General features: G+C 38.9%; 1 protein-coding gene and 1 pseudogene across 5 annotated transcripts in view; both read left to right on the top strand.

The window, feature by feature from the left end:
• FKBP5 (FKBP prolyl isomerase 5) overlaps nucleotides 1–26,675 on the top strand; it is a 119,563-nt gene that overhangs the window by 18,440 nt on the left and 74,448 nt on the right. The gene's annotated exons all lie outside the window — the stretch shown is intronic.
• LOC122220837 lies at nucleotides 4,631–4,728 on the top strand (annotated as a pseudogene).

The following is a 26,675-nucleotide window of genomic DNA, read 5'->3' as shown; positions in this document are numbered from 1 at the left end:
GAATATAGTCAATAACATTGTAGTAACTTTGTGTGGTGACAGGTGATAACTACTCATTGTGGTGAGCATTTCATAATGTATATAAATATCAAATCACTGTATTGTAAACCTGAAAGTAATATTGTATGTCAACTATACTTCAGTTAAATAAAAAAGGGTATGTATGTATGTATACATACACATACACCCCCTAAAGTGAAAATCTCTTGTTTCTTTCCCTGAATCCCATTCCCAGAATTAGCTACTATTAGTGGTTTGTTATATTTCTTTTCAGATATTTTTTTGCATTCACAAATGTATATGCATTTTCTTTACACAAATAGAATAATAATATACATTCTGTTCTGTGATTTGCTTTTTTTTTCTCCCTTTAGGTCATTCTTAAACATCTTTACCTATCAGTTCATTTACAGCTGCTGCTTTATTTTTAGTTGCTGTATAATATTCCATTGGTGGGGCTGTATAATAATAGTCCAGTAAGGAGGCTTCAGTTGTGTCATGTGTTTTTTTTTTTTTTTTTAAACTATTACAACTGTGTTGTGCTTAATGTCCTTTTGCATATAATTTTTCTTCTGTGAGAATATCTACAAGTAATTTCCTGGAAGTATTGCTGGGTTAAAGACTATTTTGCACTTAAACCTTTTATAGATACTGGCAAATTCACCTTTAAAATAATATTTACCACTTTGTACATTCATTAAGGATATGGGGTGTTATTTACTGATAACTATACGTTTTCATTTTGCTGATTAGAAGTGTTCATCTTGAGAAAATGAATCCTTCTCGTACTAATTTGAGATGTTCAGAAGATGATAGACTAATATATTCCTGTTGCCTGAGGTGATCAGTTGAAGTCAAGTGAAAGAAGGTGCTCTGTACTGTCTATAGACCTATTGTGTGCATTGCACTATTTGGCTGTGGGAGATGAAGGTGTTGGTTTTCTGGGGTTTTGTCTTAGAATGTGTAAGATAAACATTTATTAGTGACAGTCTGAAGGGGTAGAAGGCCCTGAGTGCTGGTTTGAGAAGTTTGGACCTGTGCTGGAGAGCTATTTAAAGTCCTTTATTGGGATTGTACTGTGTGAGAGAGGCTTTACTGGCAGCATGTGTAGAATGAATGGAAGTGAGTGAGTAGGCTGGAAGTAGGCGGGCCAGCTGGAGAACTGTGGTAATTCGGGAAGGAAATGAAGAAAACCCAGAATATGGTGATAGATGCGGATTTGGAAAGAAGGATAGTAGGAAACACAATGAGTATTTGCCAAGTCCTGTTGATTAAATGGAGAAAAAATATATTAAAGTTGTAAACCTAGGAGAATAGCCAGATAATACAGATGAAGTAAATAGGAAAGAGGATAATTTTGAAAAAGTTGGTTTTCTTTGAAAAGGTAGGGATATAAAAGGGTTCTACTTAGAGTCAGGCAATTCGAGATCAAAACTGCAGAAGGGAAGGGGCGCCTGGGTGGCGCAGTCGGTTAAGCGTCCGACTTCAGCCAGGTCACGATCTCGCGGTCCGTGAGTTCGAGCCCCGCGTCAGGCTCTGGGCTGATGGCTCGGAGCCTGGAGCCTGTTTCCGATTCTGTGTCTCCCTCTCTCTCTGCCCCTCCCCCGTTCATGCTATGTCTCTCTCTGTCCCAAAAATAAATTAAAAAAAAAAAAAAAAACGTTGAAAAAAAAAAAACTGCAGAAGGGAAGGGGCGCCTGGATGGCTTAGTTGGTTAAGCGACTGACTTTGGCTTGTGGTTCTTGGGTTCAAGCCCTGCGTTAGGCTTTGTGCTGACAGCACAGATTCTGCTTTGGATTCTCTGTCTCCCTCTCTCTCTGCCTGTCCCTGCTCATGCTCTGTCTCAAAAATAAATAAACATTAAAAAAAACTGCAGAAGGGAAGACAGAAATTAGAAGTAGATTTGGTTATAATACAGGTAGTAGTTGGAATTAAGAGTGGTAAGTTCTGGTAAGATGCAGTTGACAGGGGAAGAGCAGTTGATTGAGAACTACATTTTGAAAAGGGGTACTCTCAATAATGGGAGATGGGATGAAAGAAAAATCAAGGAAAGAAGAAATTAATAATTGGGAGCAGGAAAAGAATCAGGATTTATATCTGCATATGATACAATACTTACCTGATGTTTTCCAGGCACATGCTGTGTTCTTCTTTTGGTAGTGATACCTCAGAAAATTTTAATGGTTATCTTAAAGATGGAGTTAATTTTATTCCTGAAGTTATACTTGAGTTTTGGTGTCATATGCTTTGTTCCTTTTAGTTTCATAAAATCTTTTCATCTTAATATCTGTGGGTCCTAAACAAGAAAAAAATACAGCTTATTGTTGGGTAAAGTCCATATACCTTGTACATTTTTCCCCCTCATTTTTAAGGTATTATTAGTCACCTGAGAGTGAATGAGTTTATCAGATCTTTACTGAAAACAGCTTTTTCAGAAAGAGAGTGAAGGGGTGCACAAAAAGGCACTGAGCTCCTGGCCAGAGCAGCAGGCCAAGGAAGTGAGAGGAAAACAAAGCAGGGAGATGGGGCACAGGAGACACAGTGCAACTCCTTTACAGTCCAGCCGATGGGGCTCACTCAGCTAGCTGGAAGCAGGCCCCAGGGGCTAAGGTGCGTAAATCCAGGCCTCAGTGAGGGACATCACAGCCTTGAGCAGTTAATTGATCGTTTAGAAAAATGTTTCCTGGCTTTTGAAACCTGGCCAATAACCAGTGGTAAGAATCCATATATTTTTAGGACATAGTGTGAATTTAGAGTTTTTACTGTCGTAGTGCTTGTCAGGATGGAGCCTACTTACAGGAAATGATACGGTATCAAACAGGACTTCTGATACTATGTGAAACGGTTAGAGTTGCAGCCTCAGGAGTCATTCTACCTGGTTTCACTGTTGACCAGCAATATCGTGCCTCTTAATTTTACCATCTGGAAACGGCAAGAACAGTTCCTATTTTGCACGGGGTTATTGAGAGAGGCTCCGTCACGGAACTTACCATTCTTACCAGCACTGTGCAAGGTGGTAAGTGGAGGGAAAAAATGGTAGGGCTGATTGCTGTAGTTACTTGTTCTTTTATATTAGGTAATAAGGAAGGCCTCTCTGATAAGTATTTGAGCAGAGACCTACCTGAAGGAAGTCACGGAGCCAACTATGCTGGGGGAGGAAGGAGTTCTAGACAGAGGGAAGAGTGAGCGCAGAAGCCCTGCAGAGAGGCATGTTGGAGGGTGTAGCGAGAAGGCCAGTGTAGCAAAAACGGTGAGTGAGAGGAGGAGTAATAGGACACAGTTTCAGAGAGAGCCACTGACCAGCATGCGGGGTGTTAAGTGCAAGAAAGACTTTGGATTTTGGATTTTATTCTGTGTGAGATGGGAAGCTGTTGGAGTGTTGCCAGAGTAATTTTTTTAAGCTAGTCTGATTGTCACTTCTTTGCTTCAGTTCTCTATTTCCTTTGGAATGAAGTTCACGTGCTTTATTCTGGCACACACAGTCCTTCACAGTCAGCTTCTGCCTATTTAGTATCATCGGCATCCTTTCCACATGTATCCTCCACTTTAGCCAAATTGGATTACATGCAGTTCCTTGGATGGGCCGTGATGATTCATGTCTTTGTGTCTTTCTGCATGTTATTTACCCTTTGAGAAACTCTCCCCCTCAGCGCACATAGTCATTGGCTGTGTTTTGGAGGGTCCTCTTTGTGCTCCGAGGGCACTCTGTGCCTTGTTCTCTCACCTTTCCCTCTCCCCTAGCAACTTTGTACTCGAGCCACAGTCCTGGAATGTGCTGTGTTCTTTTCCCAGCCTTGATTTTGCTCTTGCCCCACACCCTTGCCACTTGAAATTAATGTCCATCCTTCAAGAACCAGCTGGAATACTGCCTTCTTTTCCCTGCTTTATAAACCTCCATCTTGCCCCTGCCCTTACAAATATTTTGTAGCTCTCTCGTACTTAATCAGTTATCTTGAATTGAAATGCTTCTTTGCCCCACCTCATCCCAAATCCTTGGCCTTACTCCTTTCAGTTTCCATTGTGGCTCCCAGTATAGCGGCTTGCTCAGATTTTGCATTCAGTAGGTACTCATGGTGTACAGGATTCACAGCATAAGTAGAAAACTGTTGGGTTTGAAGATGCTGAAGGCAAAGCAGCCAAAATGAACAACCAAAGTGAGGCAGCTGTGAAATTAACCAAAAAAACTTACTGTGACATAATGTTGATGATGGTGTGGTTACCTTGGTTCTCTCCTATGTTTACTAAAATATACCAAAAATTGGTAAAATATACCAAATGTACCAAAAATTGGTGCACCCCTTTTGGAATGTAGTTTAGCAAAATGGATTCGAAAACATAAATGTTCATGGGTTTTGACCCAGTGACACCATTTCCAGAAACCATCTTGAGAAAATAATGCGGTGGTTGCTTTGGCAGCACGTATGCTAAAATTGGAACGAGAGGTGCCTGGGTGGCTCAGTTGTAAAGCGTCTGACTCTTGGTCTTGGCTCAGGTCACGATCTCACGGTTTTGTGAGTTCGAGCCCCACGTCGGGGGCTGGCAGCACGGAACCTGCTTGGATTCTCTCTCCCTCTCTTTGCCCCTTGCCCACTTCCCCTATTTCTGCCTCTCTCAAATAAATAAAATAAAACTTGAAAACAAAGTAAAATAAAGTAGAAATGATAGAGAAGATTAGTGTGGCCCCTGTGCAAAAATGACATGGAAATCCATGAAACATTCCATATTTTTTGTAAGTTGTATCTCAATTAAAAAAAAAAAAAAAACAACTAAAAAAAAGGGGTGGGGTGCTTGGGTGGCTCGGTTGGTTGAGTGTCCACTTTTGATTTTGGCTTGGGTCCTGATCCCAGGGTCGTGAGATCCAGCCCTGCATTAGGCTCCACACTCAACATGGAACCTGCTTGAGATTCTCTCTCCTTCTCTCTCTCTCTTTGTCCCTCCCCCACCCCTAAAATTAAAAAAAAAAAAAAAAAAATTAAAAAAGGAAATAATACAAACCAGGATGACAGTTATAATTACTAATGTTTGAAAGTTTACTGTGTGACAGTCACCATGCCAAGCCCTTACTTAATTTAATTTTCAAAATTCCAAGAGGTGTGAATATTGTTAATCTCATGTGATAGACGGGAAAATTGAGGCACAAAGTAGTTGGGTGACTTGCCCAAGCACCACTCATATAGCTGCTATTGTTGTCAAGCCAGGGTTGCCACTAAAGCAGACTGTTAAGAATCCATACTCGTTGGGGCACCTGGGTGGCTCAGTCGGTTAAACATCTGATTCTTGATTTTGGCTCAGGTCATCATGATCTCACTGCTCGTGAGATCGAACGTGCTTGGGATTCTGTTTCTCCCTCTCTCTCTGCCCCTCCCCTGCTTGCGCTTGTGCTCTCTCTCTCTCAAATAAACGTAAAAAATAAAATTAAAATCTTAAAAAAAAGGAATCCATACTTAATCTCTCTCTTTTTTTTTTTTTTAAGATTTTATCTTTAAATCTCCACACCAACCTGGGCCTCGAACCTACAACCCTGAGATCAAGAGTCACACACTCCACCAACTGATCCAGCCAGGCACACCAAGAATCCATACTCTTTTTAAACATTTTATTTTTAAGTTTATTTATTTATTTTAAGAGAGGGAGGGAGAGGGAGCAAGTGAGAGCAGGGGAGGGGCAGATAGAGCGAGCGAGCGAGCGAGCGAAAGAGCATCCCAAGCAGGCTCCATGCTGTCAGCATGGAACCTGACATGGCATTCGATCTCACAAACTGTGAAATCATGACCTGAACTGAAACCATGAGTCAGATGCTTGCTTATTAACCTTCTGAACCACCTAGGTGCCCCAAGAATCCATACTCTTAATTATTTAGTATGATAAATGCCTAGGCACAAAAATGTTCACAGCAGTGTTACATAAAATAGATACATTGGAAGAATGTATGTTAGGAGCTAATGTCCATTCAATAAGATAATTTTTCTAACAGCTGTATTGAGATAAAATTCACATAGCCTGGTATTCACCTCTTTAAGGTGTGTGTTAATCAGTGGTTTCCAGTATATTTACAGAATTGTGGGGCACCTGGGTGACTCATCAGTTGAGCTTCCGACTTTGGCTCAGGTCATGATTTCACCATTCATGAGTTCGAGCCCTGCATCGGGCTTGCTGCTATCAGCACAGAGCCTGCTTCAGATTCTCTGTCCTCTTCTCTCTCTACCCTTTCCCTGCTCAAACTCTCTCTCTGAAAAATGATTAAACATTAAAATAAAAAGATTTCAACAATATATTCACAAAATTGTGCAACTATTACCATTATCCCACTTCAGAGCATTTTGTCACCCCCAAAAGAAATGTCACACCCGTTAGCAGTCACTCCTACTTCTAACCATTACTCTCAGTGACCACCATTCTCCTTTCTGCCTCTATAGATTTGCCTGTTCTGGACATTTCATATCAATGGAATCATAGCATATATGGTATTTTTTTGTCTTGCTCTCACTTAGCATAGTATTTTCAAGATTTGTTCATGTAGCATATTATCAGGACTTTATTGCTTGTCATTGCTGAATAATATTGTGTTGCATGAATATACATTTTGTTTACCCATTCAGTAGTTAGTGGATATTAGGATTGTTTGTACTCTTTGGCTAATATGAATAATGCTGTTATGAACATTGATGCATAAGGTTTTGTGTGGACATCTGTTTTCATTTGTCTTAGAACTGTTGATCAAATGATAACTGTTTAACTTTTAGAGGAATTGCCACACTGTTTTCCAAAGCAGCTGTACCATTTTACATTCCCACTAGCAATGCATGAGGGTTCTAGTTTTTCTACATTTTTGTCAGTGTTTGTTAGGATCTTTTTTTCTAATAGCCATCCTATTGGGTATGGAGTGGTCTCTTACTGTGGCTTTGATTTGCATTTCCCTACTTTCCCTCAGCATCTTTTCATGTGATTATTTGCTATTTATGTATCTTCTTTGGAGGAAATGTGTATGTGACTACTTTGCCCATTTTTTTAACTTTTATTTTTCAGGTAATCTCTGTACCCATTGTGGGGCTCAAATTCATAACCCCGAGATCAAGAGTCACATGCTCCACAACTGAGCCAGCCGGGCACCCGTGCCCATTTTTTAATTGGGTTATTTGTTTTCTTTATTACTGAGTTGTAGATTTTTTTTATTGAAGTATAGTTGACATTATATTAGTTTCAGGTGTACAATATAGTGATGTGAAAATTAGATACATTATGAAATGCTCACCATGGTAAGTGTAGTCATATGTCACTAAATGAAGTTATTACATACACTATTATTGACTGTATTCCCTATGCCATGCTTTTCATCCCCATGACTTATTTATAACTGGAAGTCTGTACCTCTTAATCCCCTTCACCTATTTCACCTCTCTCCAACTCCCTCCCTTCTTGTAGCCATCAGGTTTTTTCCCTATATTTATGACTCTGTTTCTGTTTTGTTTTTTAGGTTCTATATATAAGTGAAATCCGATGGTATTTATCTTTCTCTGTCTGACTTATTTAGCATAATATGCTCTAGGTCTATACATGTTGCGAATGCATGATCTCACTCTTTTGTGGCCGAGTAATATTCCATTGTGTACACACACCACATTTTCTTTAGCCATTCATGTATTGATGGACACTTGTGTTGCTTCTGTATCTTGCCTGTTGTAAATGGTGCTTCAGTAAACATAGGAGTGCCAGTATGCTTTTCATTTAGTGTTTTCTTTGATTAAATATCTAGAAATTTAATTACTGGGTCATATGGTATTTCTACTTGCAATTTTTTGAGGAGCCTCCATACTGTTTTCTGTAGCGGTTGCACCGATTTCCATTCCCAACAACTACTGCAGGGAAGTTCCCTTTTCTCCACATTGTTGCCAACAGTTGTTATTTCTTATCTTTTTGATAATAGCCATTTTGACAGGTGTTAGTTAATATCTCATTGTGGTTTTAATTTGAATTTCCTTGATAAGTGATGCTAAGCATCTTTTCATGTACTTGTTGGCCGCCTATATGTCCTCTTTGGGAAAATATCTGTTTAGGTCCTCTGCCCAGGTTTTAATCAGATTGTCTTTTGGTGTTGAGTTGTATGAGTTCTTTATATATTTTGCATTAATCTTTTTTGGATATATCATCAGCAGATATCTTCTCCCATTCAGTAGGTTGCCTTATTGTTTTGTTGGTGGTTTCCTTCACTGTGGAAAAGCTTTATAGTTTGATATCCCAGTTTTGTTTTGTTTTGTGTTTTGCTTTGTTTTCCTTGTCTGGGGAGACATATAAAACAAGTTACTAAGGCCAGTGTCTAAGAGTTTACTGCCTGTGTTTTCTTTTAGAAGTTTTACAGTTTCAGGTCTTACATTTAGATCTTTAATACATTTTGAGTTTCTTTTTGTATGTGGTGTAAAAAAGTGGTCCAGTTTCATTCTTTTGTATGTAGCTGCCCAGTTTTCTCAACGCCATTTATTGGAAGAGATGGTCTTTTCCCCATTGTATATTTTTGCCTCTTTTGTCGTAGATTCATTGTACCATAGAACCTTGGGTTTATTTCTGGGCTTTTTATCCTGTTCCATTGATCTATGTGTCTCCTTTTGTGCCAGTACCATACTGTTTTGATTACTATTGCTTTGTAGTATAGTTTGAAATCTGGGATTGTAATACCTCCAGCTTTGTTCCTCTTTCTCAAGATTACTTTGGCTATTTGGGGTCTCTTGTGGTTCTATACACATTTTAGGATTTTTCTAGTTCTGTGAAAAATGCCATTGGTATTTTGATAGGGATTGTATTGAATCTGTGGATTGGTTTGGGTAGTATGGACATTTTAATAATACTAATTCTTAAGATCCATGGGCATGGTATATAACTTTTTAATTTATTTATGTTGTTTGTCTTCATTTTTTTTTTCCAGCAATATCTTGCAGTTTTTTTAGAGTACAGATCTTTCACCTTCGTTGTTAAATTTATTCCTAGGTATGTTATTATTTTTGATGCAATTATTTTCTTAATATCTTTTTCTGATAGTTTGTTATTAGTGTATAGAAATACAACTGATTTCCATATGTTGGTTTTGTATCTTGCTATTTTTACTGAATTCATTTATTATTTCTAATAATTTTTTGGTGGAGTCTTTAAGGTTTTCTGCATATAGTATCATGTCATCTGCAAATAGTGACAGTTTAACTTGTTTCTTACCAGTTTGGAGGCTTTTTATTTCTTTTTCTTGTCTCATTACTGTGGCTAGGACTTCCAGTACTATGGTGAATAAAAGTGGTGAAAGTGGACATCCTTCTTCCTGATCTTAGAGGAAAAGCTTTCAGCTTTTCACTGTTGAGTATGATGTTAGTTGTGGGTTTGTCATGTATGGCCTTTATTATGTTGAGGTATATTTCTTCTCTACCCACATTGTTGAATGGAATTTTCCATCATGAATGGAATTTTGTCAAATATTTTTCTTTTTTTAAGGACTTTTTTGAAGTTTATTTTGAGAGAGAGAGAAAAAATGAGAATGGGGGAGGGGCAGAGAGACAGGAAGAGAAAGGTCCCCAAGTGGGCTCCATGCTGAGTGTGGAGCTTGACGCAGGTCTTGATCCCATGATGCTGGGATCTTGACCTGAGCGAAATCAAGAGTCAGACACTTAACTGACTGGGCCACCCAGGCGGCCTCGTCAAATACTTTCTCTGCATCTGTTGAGATGATCTTGGTTTTTATTTGTCATTTTGTTAACATGGTGTATTATGTTGATTGATTTGCATGTATTGAACCATCCTTGCATTACTGGATTAAATCCCACTTGTAGTGGTGAATGATCCTTTTAATGTGTTTTTGAGTTTGGTTTGCTAATATTTTGTTGAGGGTCTTTACATCTGTGTTCATTAAGGTATTCTGTAAGTTTTTTGGGGGTAGGGTAGTGTCTTTGGTTTTGTATCAGGGTAATTGCTGGCCTTATAAAATGAATCTGAAAGCATTCTTTCCTCCTTTCCTATTCTTTTTTTTTTTTTTTTTGAAATAGTTTGAGAAGGATAGAGTTTTTAACATATATGTTTTGGTAGAATTCACTTGTGAAGCCATCTGGTTGTAGACTTTTGTTGTGGAGAGTGTTTTGATTACTGATTGAATTTTGTTCCTAAGAATTGGTCCGTTCAGATTTTCTGTTTCTGCTTGATTCAGTCTTGGAAGAAGGTATGTTTCTAAGAATTTATCCACTTCTTCCGGGTTGTTCAATTTGTTGGCATATAATTTTTTGTTGTAGTGTTTTATAATCCTTTGTATTTTTATGGTCTCGTTTGTAACTTCTCTTCCAGTTTTTTGTTTTATTTGGGTTCTCATTTTTTCTTGAAGAGTCTGACTAAAGATTTGTCAATTTTAATCTTGTCAATAAACCAACTTAGTTTCATTGATCTTTTCTGTTGTTTTTTAAGTCTGTATTTCATTTATTTCCACGCTGATCTTTATTGTTTTCTTCCTTCTACTACCTTTAGTCTTTATTCTCTCTTTTTTAAAAAATTTTTTACTTATTTTTGAGAGAGATAGAGAGAGGGAGACAGACAGACATAGCATGAGCAGGGGAGAGGCAGAGATTGGTGGAGACACAGAATCCAAAGCAGACTCCAGGGTCTGAGCTGTCAGCACAAAGCCTGATGTGGGGTTCAAACTCATGAACCGTGAGACCATGACCTGAGCCGGAGTCGGACGCTTAACCAACTGAGCCACCCAGGCGCCCCATATTCTCTTTCTAGTTCATTTTGGTGTAAGATTAGATTGTTTATTTGAGATTTTTCATGTTTCTTGAGGTAGGCTTGTATCACATAGACTTTCCTCTAAGAATTGCTTTTGCTGCATCCCAAAGATTTTGAACCATTGTTTCCATTTTCATTTGTCTCCAGTTATTTTTCCTCCTTGATTTAATTTGACCCATTGGTTGGTTGTAGCATGTTTTTTAGGCTCCACATGTTTTGTGTTTTTTCCAGTTTTTTTCTTGTAATTGATTTCTAGTTTTATACTGTTGTGGTTGGAAAAGATGTTTAGTATGATTTAAGTCTTCTTAAATTTATTGAAACTTGTTTCATGGCCTAACATGTGATCTATCCTGAAAATGATCCATCTGTGCTTGAAAAGAATGTGTATTCTGCTGTTTTTGGATGGAATGTTCTGTATAGATCTGTTCAAAGTCCATCTGGTCTAATGTGTTGTTCAAAGCCAGTGTTTACTTATTGATTTTTTTTGCCTGGATGATCTATCCATTGATGTAAGTAGGGTGTTAACATCTCCTACTGTTGTTGTATTCCTGTCAATTTCTCCCTTTGTGTCTGTTAATATTTGCTTTATATATTTAGGTGCCTCTATGTGGGGTGCATAGATATTTACAATTGTCATACCCTCTTATCAGATCAATCCCTTTATCATTATGTAATGCCTTTCTTTGTATCTTCTTACAGTCTTTGTTTTAAAGTCTGTTTGTTCTGATACAAGTATTGCTGTCTCAGTTTTTTTTTTTTCCCACTTCCATTTATATGGAATACCTTTATATCTCTTCACTTTCAGTCTTTTTTTAGTTCTGAGGTGAGTCTCTTGTAGACAGCATATAGGTGGATCTTGTTTATTCTGTCACCCTCTTTCTTTTGATTGGAGCATTTAATCCATATATATTTAAATTTATTGATAGGTATGTATTTATTGCCATTTTGTCCATTGTTTTTTGGTCGTTTTTGTGGTTCTCTGTTCATTTCTTCTTTTGCTCTCTTCCTTTGTGATTTGTTGACTTTCTTTGGTGTTATGTTTGGATTCCTTTCTCTTTATTTTATTTTATTTTTTTGTGTATATATATATATGTGTATGTGTATATATATATATATATATATATATATATATATACACATACACGTTTTACAGGTTTCTGGTTTGTGGTTACCATGAGGTTCATATGTAACGATCTATGTATATGACAGTATTGATTAAATTGATGGTCACTTAAGTTTGAACACATTCTAAAAGCATTACATATTTACTTCCCTGTCCATGTTTTCTGTCTGATATTTTATTTTTAGATAATATTTTTTAAAATTTCTTTTTATGATGTTTATTTTTGAAAGAGAGACAAGAGTGTGAGCAGGGGAGGGTCAGAGAGCGAGGGAGACACAGAAGCTGAAGCAGGCTCCAGGCTCTGAGCTGTCAGCACAGAGCCGGACGCGGGGCTCGAACTCAGAAACCATGAGATCTACCTGAGCTGAAGTTGGATGCTTCACCAACTGAGCCACCTAGGCACCCCTACATTATATTTTTAACTTTTTATAGTTTTACTAATTTTGTCTTTTAAACTTCATACTATTTTTATAAGTGATCTACTTTTTACAGTGTGTTTGCTTTTACCAGTAAAATATTTTCCTTTCATAATTTTCTTTTTAGTTATGCCCTTTTCTTTTCCACTTAAAGAATTCATTTCATTTTTTTTTAATTAAAAAAAAAAAAATTTTTTTTTAAACGTTTATTTATTTTTGAGACAGAGAGAGACAGAGCATGAACAGGGGAGGGGCAGAGAGAGAGGGAGACACAGAATCCGAAACAGGCTCCAGGCTCTGAGCGGTCAGCACAGAGCCTGACACGGGGCTCGAACTCACTGACCGTGAGATCATGACCTGAGCTGAAGTCGGACACTAAACCGACCGAGCCACCCAGGCGCCCCTTTTTAATTTTTTTTTTTAATGTTTATTTATTTTTGAGACAGACAGAGACAGAGCATGAACGGGGGAGGGTCAGAGAGAGGGAGACACAGAATCCGAAACAGGCTCCAGGCTCTGAGCTGTCAGCACAGAGCCTGACGCAGGGCTCGAACTCATGGACCGCGAGATCATGACCTGAGCTGAAGCCGGCCGCTTAACCAACTCAACCACCCAGGCGCCTTTTAAAGAATTCATTTTAATGTAAGGCTGGTTTAGTGGTGGTAAACACCCTTAACTTTTGTTGTCTAGGAAACTCTTTATTTCTCCTTCAATTCTGAATGATAACCTTGTCAGGTAGAATATTTTGGCTTTAGGTTTTTTCCTTTCAGTACTTTGAATATATCATGCCGCTCCCTTCTGGCCTGAAAGTTTTCTGCTGGGAAATCAGCTGACAGTCTTACGGAGTTTCCCTTGTATGTAACTGTTTGCTTTTCTATTGCTGCTTTTAAGATTTTCTTTAACTTTTGCCATTTTAATTATTATCTGTCTTGGTGTGGATCTCCTTGGGTTCATCTTGTTTGGGGCTCTCTTTCATTCCTGGACTTGGATGTTTGTTTCTTTTCCCAGGTTAGGGAAGTTTTTAGCTATTATGTCTTCAAGTAAGTTTTCTACCCCTTTCTTGGACCCCTGTTATGTGAATGCTAATATGCTTGATACTGTCACAGAGTTCTCTTTAACTTATTTTCATTAAAGAAAAAATATCTTTTTCCTTTTGCTGTTCAGTTTGGTTGTTTTCCACTTTCCCGTCTTCTAGATCTCTCATCCATTCTTCTGCATCTTTTAATTTGTTGATTCTCTCTAGTGTATTTTTCATTTCAGTTATTGTATTTAGCTCTGACTGGTTCTTTTTTATATTTTTTATTTTGTTGTTGAAATTCTCACTGAGTTCATTCACTCTTCTTTTAAGTCCGGTGAGTCTCTTTTATGACCATTACTTTGAGCTCTTTATCAGCAGATTGCTTACTTCTGTTTCATTTATTTTTTCTGGGGTTTTGTCCTTTCATTTTGAACATATTTCTCTGTCCCTTCATTTTGTCTGAATCTCTGTTTGTTTCTGTGTATTAGGTAGGTTAGCTATATCTCCTGCTCTGAAAGTAAATGGCCTTATGTAGAAGATATCCTGTAGTGTCCATCAGTGCAGCAGCCCCCCAACCACCCCGTCACCGTAACCAGCTGTTCTAAAGGTGTCCTCTGTGTTAGTAGTGTGCGCTCATCTATTGTGGATGGGCTGTGACTGCTGTGGGCATGCTGGTGGACAGGGCTGGCCCTCAGTTTGGCTGTCAGCAGTGATGGGCTGCAATCTCCGGCAGGGGACTGGTTGACAGAGTGTGCCTCCTGTGTGGCTACAGCTGTAGTTTTGGGGTATGTGCTGGTGGGTGGGACGAGCCCTAAGCCCTGCTGTCTTCAATGACTGGCTTCTACCCCTGGGTGCACTGGTGGGCAGGCCCCCCACCCCCACCCCCCCCCGCCCCGCCTTTATTCCCACGGCTAGCTGAGAGACCCTGCTATAGCTAGTATGGGCATGCTGGTGCATGGGGCTAGATTCCTCACTCTTCAGGGCAGAAGTCTGGAGGGGTGCTTAGAGGGTTGCCTCTCAGCTTAGGGCTGCCCGCCAGGTATGGCAGAGTAGTAGTTGCTCCGCAGGAATGTCGGTCGTGACTGAGACTGCCCTTCAGGTGTGGTACGGTGGAATCCACTTTGCAGGGGAGCCTGCCAGGTGGGGCAGGTCTACAGGGGAACGCTAGGGCTGGGCTAGCACGCTTGCAAGGTAGGTAGAGAGTGTCAAAACTGGCTCCCACTAGTGTCTGGCCAGCTAAGCTGAAGGAGGACAAGAAATGTGGGACCCTTCAGACTTCTGTTTTCCAGGAAAGTTCCTGCAGATTCCTGCCCTCTCCAGCACATGTTCTAACAATTAGTAAATCTCCTTCACTTAAAACCCAGGTACTTTCCAAACTCTGCTTCTGTGCTGGGTCTTAGACTGGGTGATAGTAGTGCCATGGCCCTTTGGTAGAGGAGTCTTGGTTTCCTGTGGCCCTGTGATTCTCCAAGAAATAAGACCCCCTGATTTTCAGAGCCAGTTGTTACGGGGTCTCATCTTTCCCGTGCAGGTCCCAGGGCTGGGGGCGCCCATTGTGGGGCTTGGTCTCCTGGCTCCTTCATGCCTGTGATATCCCTCCCGCTGTGGGTTGCAGCCCTGGGGGTTTGGTTCACCAGTTGTGTCTCTGCCCCTCCTCTCCTTGATGTGGTCTCTCCTCAAGTTTTCGACTGTTGAAGATCTGTTCTGCCAGTCTTCACATCATTTTTACTGTGAGTTTTATCACATGGAATTGTTACCTCGGTGTGTCCGTGATGGGAGGTGAGCTCAGGATCTTCTACTCTGCCTTCTTTCCCATCTCTCTTAGGAGTGAAAGTATTCTAGATATCAATCCTGTTATCGGATAAGTGATTGGGAAAATTTTCATCCCATCCTGCGTGACGTCTTTTCGCTTTCTTCGTGGTGTTCTTTGAAGCACAGAAGTTTTTAATTGTCATGAAGTCTCCTATTTTTTGTTGTTGCTTGTGCTTTCACTTTCACATAAGGCACCATTGCCTAATTCGTGCTCAGTGAAGATTTACAATCCCCATGCTTTCTTCTAGGAGGTAGATAGTTTTAGCTCTTCAATTGCTGTCATTGATCCATTTTGAGTTACTTTTTGTATGTGGTATGAGGTACGGTAGTCAAACTTCGTCATCTTTTGCTTTTGGAGATCTAGCTGTCCCATTTGTTGAAAAGACTGTTGTTTCCCCTGCTGAATTGTCATGGCAACTATTTTGAAAATATAAGTTGAGGGGCGCCTGGGTGGCTCAGTTGGTTAAGTGTCTGACTTCAGCTCAGGTCATGATCTCACAGTCCGTGAGTTCAAGCCCCGCATCGGGCTCTGTGCTGACAGCTCAGAGCCTGGAGCCTGCTTCAGATTCTGTGTCTCCCTCTCTCTCTGTCCCTCCCCCACTCATGCTCTGTCTCTCTCTGTCTCAGAAGTAAATAAACATCAAAAAAATTTTTTAATAAAAAAAATACAAGTTGAACATAAATGTAACAGTTTATTTCTCAGCTTTCAGTTCTATCCCATAGATGGGTGTCTGTCCTTATTTCTGCTACCACACTGTCTTGATGTTGGAGCTTTTGTAGTTAAGGTTTGGAACCATGAAGTGTGACTTCTCTCAGCTTTGTTCTTTTCAAGGTTGTTTTGGCTATTTTACTCAGTTTTTGCCGTGAACCTACGACTGCTCTAAAAAATAATATCTGTTTAAAAGAAGGTACCCTTATATTGTAATATTGGGATTATGATTTTTTTTCCTCTTTATTTCTGAAACTTTCTGTAATATATAACAATATTAAATTTTATAATTTTAACTCAGTTTTGGCTAATAGAATAACTTTTTAACTCAAGAGGCAACTCTTGGCTCTGTAGATAAAAAACCAAGTTAACTTAACTTTCCAGGAAGAATGTGTGAAGGTGAGGAGCTGGGATTTAAGGTTATGGTTAGAATGAGCCAGTCTCAGATTTAATATTCAGCTTTTTTTAAAAATTAATTTATTTATTTTGAGAGAGAGAGAGTTCACAAACCAGGGAGTGACAGAGAGAGGCGGGGAGAGGGAGAGACAGAGAGAGGTGGGGAGAAGGAGAGAATCCCAAGCAGACTCTGCGTGTGTTCGAACTCATGAACTATGAGATCATGACCTGAGCTGAAATCAAGAGTTGGATGCTTAACTGACAAGCCACCCAGGTGCCCCCAGTATTCAGCTTCTTGATTAATTCTCCTTTCTTTTTCCAGTTAGCTTTCTTCAGTTTCTTCTCTGCTTTCTCACTCTCCATTAAAAGCCCTCCCTTGCACCCCAGCTTAGAACTTTACTCAGAACTTTTAGATGAAATTTTGGGAATCTGGCCACTTTGTATAATTGACATTGATAACTGGAATGAGTGACAGATAAGTAGCATAAAGGCAAGGCTCCCAATAATCCAGTCTGAGCCACAGATGCCACTTTGGAAAGTAAGAAGGGGAGCAGGGGGAAGGAGGTCATCCAAGCAGCACTCATAATTGCCTTCTCTGCCCCTTTGTGTTTTGTCTGTTTCTTTGCATCTATGTATGTTGTTTTCTTGTGACACCATATGCTTTTTAAGGGCAGATATCTACAAGTGGTGCTAGAACTGGTTACAAGTTTAAATAGACAAAAGAGGGGCATCTGGGTGGCTCAGTCGGTTGGGCATCTGACTTCGGCTTAGGTTGTGATCTTGTGATTCATGGGTTCGAGCCCTGCTTTGGGCTGTGTGCTGACAGCTCAGAGCCTGGAGCCTGCTTCTGATTCTGTGTCTCCCTCTCTCTCTGCCCCTCCCCCGCTCATGCTCTCTTTCTCTCTCTCAAAAATAAATAAAATTTTTAAAAAAGTAAAGTAAATAGACACAGAGAAGCAAGCCATATGATTTGGTGACAGACTGCTGTTCATATGTTGCTTGTAGGTGCCTTCTGCAGCATGTGTGTGTTCTTTTTTTTTTTTAAGTTTATTCATTTTTAAAAAATTTTTGTTAACGTTTATTTATTTTTGAGACAGGGAGAGACAGCATGAACAGGGGAGGGTCAGAGAGAGAGGGAGACACAGAATCTGAAACAGGCTCCAGGCTCTGAGCTGTCAGCACGAGCCTGATGTGGGGCTTGAACTCACAGACCGCGAGATCATGACCTGAGCCGAAGTGGGACGCTCAACCGGCTGAGCCACCCAGGCTCCCCAAGTTTATTTATTTTTGAGACAGAGACAGAGCATGAACGAGGGAGGGTCAGAGAGAGAGAGGGAGACATAGAATCAGAAGCAGGCTCCAGGCTCTGAGCCATCAGCCCAGAGCCGGACGCGGGGCTTGAACTCACGGACCGTGAGATCGTGACCTGAGCTGAAGTCGGACGCTTAACCGACTGAGCCACCCAGACGCCCCAACATGTGTGTGTTCTAAATAGGGAGTTTTCTTGGGGCGCCTGGGTGGCTCATTCGGTTGAGCGTCCGACTTCAGCTCAGGTCATGATCTCGCGGTCTGAGTTCGAGCCCTGCATAGGGCTCTGTGCTGATAGTTCAGAGCCTGGAGCCTGCTTTGGATTCTGTGTCTCCCTCTCTCTGCCCCCCCCCCCCCCCACTCATGCTCTGACTCTCTCTCTGTCAAAAATAAATAAGCATTAAAAAAAATTTAAGTAGGGAGTTTTCTTTCCACTTTAAGCAATATTAAAATCTCAGTATATTGAGATACATTATTGTATCTCATCATACTGCATCAATGCAAAATATTGAGATTTTGCATATTGTCCATTTGAGGTTTGTTTTAAAACAAAAGCAACTTTTATACCAATGTCAACCACAAGCTAACTTTTGTAGCATTATGACTTTCAAGTATTAAGGTGATTTTTACTGTGACTGTGTATTTTTCAGTTGAATTAATCAAAAGAAGGGGATTTTTCTTTTATTTTAGATTTCTTTTTAATGTTTATTTATTTTGAGAGAGAGAAATAGAGAGCAAGCAGGGGAGAGGCAGAGAGAGGGAGACAGAGAATCCCAAGCAGGCTGCACACTGTTAGCTCAGAGTCCTATGCAGGACTTGAACTCACAAACCATGAGATCATGACCTGAGCCAAAACCACGAGTCAGGCACTTAACCATCTGAGCCACCCAGGGGTCCCCTAATTTAGAGTTTTTTAATTGTGGTATATTAATGGCCTTTATAAATGTAAAGTTACACTTTTTTCATTCTTGGAATGTTTAAAACAATCATTTCTTAATAGATTAAAGGAAAAAAGAGACTGCAATTACCCAGATTTCCAGAAATTTTCATAGTTTTGGCTGATAAAGTACCTGCCATTTTTGGAGGTAGATTCATTTATCAGTTACAGGCTTTTTTTTTTTTTAAGTTTATTTATTTTGAGAGGGGGAGGGGCAGAGAGAGAGAGAGAGAGAGAGAGAGAGAGAATCCCAAGCAGGCTCTGCACTGCCAGCACAGCCTAATGCAGGGCTCTTTCCCACAAATCACAAAATCATTATCTGAGCTGAAACCAAGAGTTGGATGCTTTACTGACTGATCCACCCAGGCACCCCTCAGTTACAGGCTTTGACTTTTTTAATGTCATGAAAAACCTATACCCTTCAAATTTCAGACTCAAAATCTGTTCTAAACAGTGTTTATCACTTTTTCTCCTACTTGAAACTCCATTCATAATACTTGTGGTTTGTTGTTTCTTTTTCTTCCTTCCTGTCTTTCTTTCTCTCTTTCTTTCTTTCTTTCTTTCTTTCTTTCTTTCTTTCTTTCAGCTGTGTATCTTCCTTTTTCTGGCTTGAAAATGTACTCATAGACTTGTGCTTCTGGCCAAGATGAATTAACAGAGATTGATTTACTCTTTTGGCTGTAATCACATAACAAACAAAAAAAAACCCAGAAAAAATATATGAAGTTTGAAACACTGGACAACAGTCAGCATAAGACAGTGATCACCAAGAAACCAGAAACAGATGAGCCCTACAGTTAGTTATCCTAGCTTACTACCTGGAGAGAGTTTCCAGGCTACAGCGTAAGGAAGTTGGTGGGGGGGGCCGGTGGGGGGGGGGCGTTCCCATGCAGAGCCCAGCAGTCTCCTTGAGTTTAGGCGATAGCTGGAGGCCAGTGAGGCCAAAGGTGGCTACATTTTGGAAAAGAAAGAGCTGCACAAAGAGAGAACTCCTAGGTCTGCAGAGTCCCCCTTAAGTCTTCAGATGAGTACTGATCAGTTGTGTTTTATGGAAGCTACCCAAAGTCAAGAACAGACCACCCAAAATGATTAGAGGGAGTAATCTGATTCTTTCTTATGTTGTGTTCCCACCAGCCAGAGAGGAAGATAGAAGTCATAGGATATTGGGTAGAATACTCAGAAAGGTATTGCCTCTGCAGTAGGGCAAATGTAGCCCTAAACTAAAGACTCTCGTCCCATCTAACAAAGCTTAAAAAAAAAACCTCAGCAGGATGAAACTATTTCCAAGTAGTTTAACTGCATCCCAGAACAAAGCTTAATATTTATAAGTATACAAAAATATCTAGTACTCACCAAGGTAAAATTTACATTTGGCTTCCAGTGGAAAATATCAGACTTGGAATGAAACAGAAAATACAGCCCCTGAGAAGGAAAATCAGTAAGTAGAAACAGAGACACAGATGATGGAGTTAGTGGAGAAATACATTAAAACATTTATTATGACTGTATTCCATATTTTCAAGGCAGTATAGGAGAGATTGAGAATGTCCAATACAGATATATAACATATTTAAATATTTTATTTAATTTTTTTAATGTTTATTTTTGAGACAGAGAAAGAGTATGAACAGGGGAGGGTCAGAGAGAGGGAGACACAGAATCCAAAGCAGGTTCCAGGCTCTCCGCTGTCAGCACAGAGCCCGACGTGGGGTTGGAACTCACAAACTGTGAGATCATGACCTGAGCCAAAGTTGGATGCTCAACCGACTGAGCCACCCAGGCACCCCTCAGACAAACTAGATTTTAGAGCAGAGAATAAATAGTACCAGGAATAAAGAAGGTCGTTTCATAGTGATAAAGTGGTCAGTTCAAAAAGAATTAATAGTCCTAAATATTTTTGTACCTAATAAGCTTCAAAATATATGAATCAGAAACTGATAGAACTGAAAGGAGAAACAGATCTGCAATTATAGTTGAGCATTTCAGTACCTTACCCACTCAATTGATAGAACAAGAAGACAAAATATCAGTAATGAGTTAGAAGGTTTAAACGTTATCAGCCAATTGACCTAATTGACATTTATTTGACATCTACCTAGTACAGCAGAATATACATTTTTCTCAATTACACATACAAGATTTACCAATATAGACCACATTTTTGTCCCTAGAATAGTGTGAATAAATTTAAAATTACTTACATCATAAAAAAATAAGTCATCTGACCAGCAGGGAATTAAATTTTAAATTGATAACAGAAAACTGTCTTTTCCAGAACCCTAAATATTTGGAAACTAATTAAGAAACTCATGGGTCAAAGGGAAAAAAAAAATCAAACATGAATTCAGAAAGTATTTTGTACTGGATGGAAATGAAAACAGTGTATCAAAATTTGCAGGAAGTAGCTAATACAAGTGCTAGGAGGAAAATATTATGTCTGTGTTAGAGGAGTGAGGTTGCAAATCAATGTCTTGAGCTTCCACCTTAAGACACTAGAAAAAGAAGAGAAAATTAAACCCAAAGTAAGCAGAAGAAATGAATTAGTGCTAAAAGCCAAAATAGTGAAATATAAATTCCGTGAAATCAAAAGCTGGCTCTTTGAGACCAGTAAAATTGATAAACCTCCAGTCTGATGGATCAGGCAAAAGTGAAGACGTAAGTCACCAATATCAGGAAGAAAAGAGTTGGCAAAGCTGTAGATCCTGTAGTTACTAAAAGGATAAATACGACAATGGCATTAATTATTTTATGGCAGTGTATTAGACAGATGAAATAGGCAAATTCCTTGAAAAAGACAAAATATCAAAGATTACTCAAGAAGAAACAAGCAACCTGAATAATCCTTTACCTATTCAAGACATTAAATCCCCCCAAATAAAACTCTGGGCCCAGATACCTTCCCTGATGAATTCTACCAAACATTTTGAGAAGTCATAATACCAGTTTTAAACAAATTCCTTCATAAAATTGATGAAGAGGGAATATTTCATAACTTGTTCTTTGATACTAGTATTATCCTGATATTAAAAGCAGACATGGGTGGGTGCCCTGGCTAGCTCAGTTGGTAGAGCATGTGACTCTTGATCTTGGGGTTGTAAGTTCAAGCCCCACATTGGGTGTAGAGATTGCTTAAAAAATTAAATAACAAATAATAAATCCATCCATCCAAATACATTGCAAGAAAAAAAATTATAGACTGATCTCTCTTATGAGCATAGTCGTAAGATTCTTAACAAAATTTTAGCAAATTGACTCCAACAACATATAAGGTAGATAAAATACAGTGACCAAATGAGATTTGTCCCAGGCATGCAAACAGTAATCCCTCATTATTTGTGGTTTCACTTCCCATGATTTTAGTTACCTGTGGCCAATTGGAATCTGGAAGCATACGGTTCTCCTGATGTATCCTTAGAAGGTCAATAGTAGCATAACACTACATCACAATGCCTTTATCATTCACCTGCCTTCATCTCATTGTGTAAGCATTTTATCTCCCATCTTCCCAAGAAAAAGGGCAAATACAGTTCAATTAAGATGTTTCGGGTGTGTGTGTGCCTGGGTGGGTCAGTTGGTTAAGCGTCTGATTTCAGCTCAGGTCATGATCTCAAGGTTCCTGAGTTTGAGCCCCGTGTCAAGCTCTGTGCTGATAGCTCAGAATCTTGAGCCTGCTTTAAATCTGTGTCTCCCTCTCTCTCTGCCCCTCCCCCTCTCACACTCTGTCTCTCTCTCAAAAATAAATAAACTTAAAAAAAAAAAAAGGTATTTTGGGAAAGAGACCATGTTCACGTAGCTTTTTTTTTTTTTTTTTTTTTTTTTAAGAGAGCAAGAGACAGCATGACAGGGGAAGGGCAGAGAGTGAGGGAGCGAGATGATCCCAAGCAGGCTCCACACTGTCAGCACACACGGAGCCTGACATGGGTCTCGAACTCACAAAACTGAGATCATTACCTGAGCTGAAATCAGGAGTCGGACACTTAATTGACTGAGCCACCCAGGTGCCACTCACATAACTTTTATTACAGTATGTTATAATTCTATTTTGTTATTGTTGTTATTATTGTTATTATTGTTGTGCCCAATTTATAAACTAACCTTTATCATAGATACATGCATATAGGAAAAAAACATCATATATATAGGGTTTGGTACTATCTGTAGTTTCAGGCATCCACTGGGGGTCTTGGGATAGATTTCCTTTAGATAAGGCAGGTGGTGGGCAGAGACTATGTACCCAATAACAAAGTAAAAAAGAAAAACCCTACGATCAACTCTGTAGATACAGAAAGGCATTTAACAAAATCCAACATGTGGTGATGATAAAAACTCTCAACAAACTAGGGGAAAAAGGAAACTTCCTCAATCTGATAAAGAGCATCTATGAAAAATCAATAGCTGAAATCATACTTAATGCTGAAAGACTGAATATTTTCCCTCTAAGAACAGGAACAAGACAAGGTGTTCACTGTCATCACTTCTATTCAACATTGTATTGGAGGTTCTAGCCAGTGCAATCAGGCAAGAAAAATAAAAGACATCTAGATTGAAAGAGAAGGGTAAAACTTTTTATTTACAGATGACATGATTCTGTGTGATTTCTTCAAAAAAAAAAGTTCCCAGAACAATTAAGTGCACTTAACAAAGTTGCAGGATACAAGAATATAGAAGAGTCACTTGTATTTCTATATATGAGCAAATAAATAGTCAGAAGTTGAAATTTAAAAAGAATACCATTTACAGTAAAATAAAAAATATTCACTACCTAAGGATAAATTGTATAAAAGATGTATAAGACCTCTACGTTGGAAGCTATAAAATATTACTGAGGAAAATTAAAGAAAACCTAAATAAATGAAGAGCTGTTATGTTCAAGAATTGGAAGACTCAATATTGTTAATTCTCTATAAAGATACAGATTGAGTACAATCCCACTCAAAATCCCCAACCAGCAATTTCTGGAAAGTGACAAGCTGGTTTTAAAGTTCGTACGGAAATGCAAAGGTCCTAGAACAGCCAAAACAATTTTGGTGAAGAGCAGAGAGGACTTCTAAAGCTTATCATAGCTATGTTAATCAAGACAGTGGTATTAATGTAAAGATGAGCAAATAGATCCACAGAACAGAAAGTCCAGAAAAAAATATGGTCAGTTAATTTTTGAGTATGGCACCAAGGAAATTAAATGAAAAAAGAGTGGTCTTTTCAATGTTTATTTAGTTTTGAGAGAGAGAGAGAGAAGAAGCATGAGTGGGGGAGGGGCGGAAAGGAGAGACTGAGGATCTGAAGCAGGCCCTATGCTGTGCGGAGTGCCCCCTGCCCAGAGCTCAAACTCAAAAACCAGGAAATCGTGAACTGAGCTGAAATCAAGAGTTGGCTGCTTAACTGAGTGAGCACCCCCCCCCCGCCCCCTCCGGGTGCCCCAGGAATAGTCTTTTCAATAAATGGAACAATTTGGTACTCCTATAGAAAAAAAATGAATCCTACCTTAATCATACCTTGCATCACACATAAAAAGTTAATTCAAAATTGGTCATAGACCTAAATCTAAAGCCTAAATCTATACAATTTCTAGAAAAAAATGTTTGTGATTTTTGGGGTTTGGTAAAGGTTTGTAAGATACAATAACAAGCATGATTTATTTAAAAAAAAAAGATAAGTTGGACTATATCAATATTAATATCTCTTTGAAAGCCACCTTTAAGAGAACAAGGACAAGTCACAGAATGGGAGAAATATTCACATATCCCATTTCTTTTTCTTTCTCTTTCTCTTTTTTCTCTTCAGGCTTACTTATTTTGATATAGAGAGAGCAGGGGAGGAGGGGGAGAGACTCCCGAGCAGGCTCTGCACTGTCAGCGCAGAGCCCTAAGCGGGGCTTGAACTCACGAATGCGACATCATGACCTGAGCCAAAATCAGGAGTCGGACAGACGCTTAACTGACTGAGCCATCCAGGCGCCCCCACAAATCACTTTTCTGGTTAAAGACTTACTTAGAATATATAAGGAATTCTCAAAACTCAGCGATAGGAAAACAACCCAGTAAAAAATAGGCAAAAGATACAAGTGGGCATTTTGCCAGAGAAAATGCATGGATAGCAGATAAACACATGAAAAGATGAGCCATATCATTAGGGAAATGTAGATTAAAACCTCGATAAGATACCGCTACAAACTTGTTAGGATGTTTTCAGTTAAAAAGGCTTGCAGTACCAAGTGTTGGTGAGGATGTGGAGCACCTGATCTGGTGGGAATGCAAGGTTTTATAGCCCCTTTGGAAAAAAGTTTGGCACTTTCTTAACGACCTAAAATGGACTCCTACCCTATGACTTAGCCATTCTACTCCTAGGCACTTATCTGGGAGAGTTGAATGCACATGACCACATAGAGATTGTACCTAGATATTCACAGCATCTTTATCTGTAAAAGACAGGAATTGAAAACAGTCCAAATGTGTATCAGTATGCAAATAATTCAAATGTGCGTCAGCAGGCAAATACAGTTTGCACTGTCTTCATACAATGGGATATTACTCAGCAATAAAAAGGAAGGAACTATTGATACACACTGTAATGTGTTTGAGTCTCAATATAATTACAGTAATAAAAGCCAGGAAAGAGACATGGTTCCATTTATATGAAATCCTATGAAATATAAACTATTCAGAAAGTGGATTAGAGGTCTGGAGACGTGAGCTGGAGAGGAATGAATCATAAAAGGACACAAGACTTTTTGGAATGACAGATATGCTCATCTTTGTTGTAGTGATGGCTTTACAGATAAATGTACGTATGTCAAAACTTACCAAATTGTATACTTTAAATATGTGCAAGTTATTGTATGTTAAATATATGTCACTAAATCTGTTTTTATTTTTATTAAAAAAATTTTTAAGGGTTGTACCTTCTTTATTTTATTTCTTTTTATTTTATTTTTTATTTTTTAAAATTTACATCCAAATTAGTTAGTATATAGTGTAACAATGATTTCAGGAGTAGATTCCTTAGTGCCCCTTACCCATTTAGCCCATCCCCCCTCCCACAACCCCTCCAGCAACCCTCAGTTTGTTCTCCGTATTTATGAGTCTCTTCTGTTTTGTCCCCTCCCTGTTTTTATATTATTTTTGTTTCCCTTCCCTTATGTTCATCTGTTTTGTCTCTTAAAGTCCTCATATGAGTGAAGTCATATGATTTTTGTCTTTCTCTAATTTCACTTAGCATAATACCCTCCAGTTCCATCCACATAGTTGCAAATGGCAAGATTTCATTTTTTTTGATTGCCAAGTAATACTCCATTGTATGTATATACCACATCTTCTTTATCCATTCATCCGTCGATGGACATTTGGGCTCTTTCCATACTTTGCCTATTATTGACAGTGCTGCTATAAACATGGGAGTGCATGTGTCCCTTCGAAACAGCACACCTGTATCCTGTGGATAAATGCCTAGTAGTGCAGTTGCTGGGTCGTAGGGTAGTTCTATTTTTAGTTTTTTTGAGGAACCTCCATACTGTTTTCCAGAGTGGCTGCACCAGCTTGCATTCCCATAAATTTTTTTTGATGTTTATTTATTTTAGAGAGAGAGCAAAAAAACCTTAAAAAAATTTTAAAACAAATGTACTTGTGTGTTCTTCAGTGTTTATATTGTGTTGCTCAAATTTCAGAATCACATAAGGGACTCAATAATTTTTTAAATAATTTTCAGTGATTAAGTTTGGGGTAGGAACAGGTCCATTGTGTATGATCAAATTTACTTATAGTTTTGTTTTTTTTTTAAACATTTATTTATTATTTTGAGAAAGAAAGGGAGACACAGAATCTGAAGCAGTCTCCAGGCTCTGAGCTGTCAGCACAGAGCCCGACACGGGGCTCGAACTCATAACCGCAAGATCATGACCTGAGCTGAAGTTGGACGCTTAACTGACTGAGCCACCCAGGTGTCCGAGTTTACTTACAGTTTTAATTTATCATGAAACTGAAAAACTATAATAAATGTTCCAACTTAGGCTTTCTGAAATTCTAAAGGAATTTTCAGAATGATATACATCAAATGTTAGGTTTAATTTTATTGTCAGATTAGAATATTGTTGTTCAACTGGATGATAAATAGGAATGTTATAAGAACCCTAAAGAGAAAATGGCGGAAGTCAACAGTATTCTGGGCTTGGGAGAAAAATTCTTAGGATTTTGATTGGATGACCAGGTATCTATGTT

The sequence above is a fragment of the Panthera leo genome, chromosome B2, assembly GCF_018350215.1.
Source record: "Panthera leo isolate Ple1 chromosome B2, P.leo_Ple1_pat1.1, whole genome shotgun sequence".
Taxonomy (NCBI): domain Eukaryota; kingdom Metazoa; phylum Chordata; class Mammalia; order Carnivora; family Felidae; genus Panthera; species Panthera leo.
This window is presented reverse-complemented; position numbering and strand designations above follow the sequence as displayed.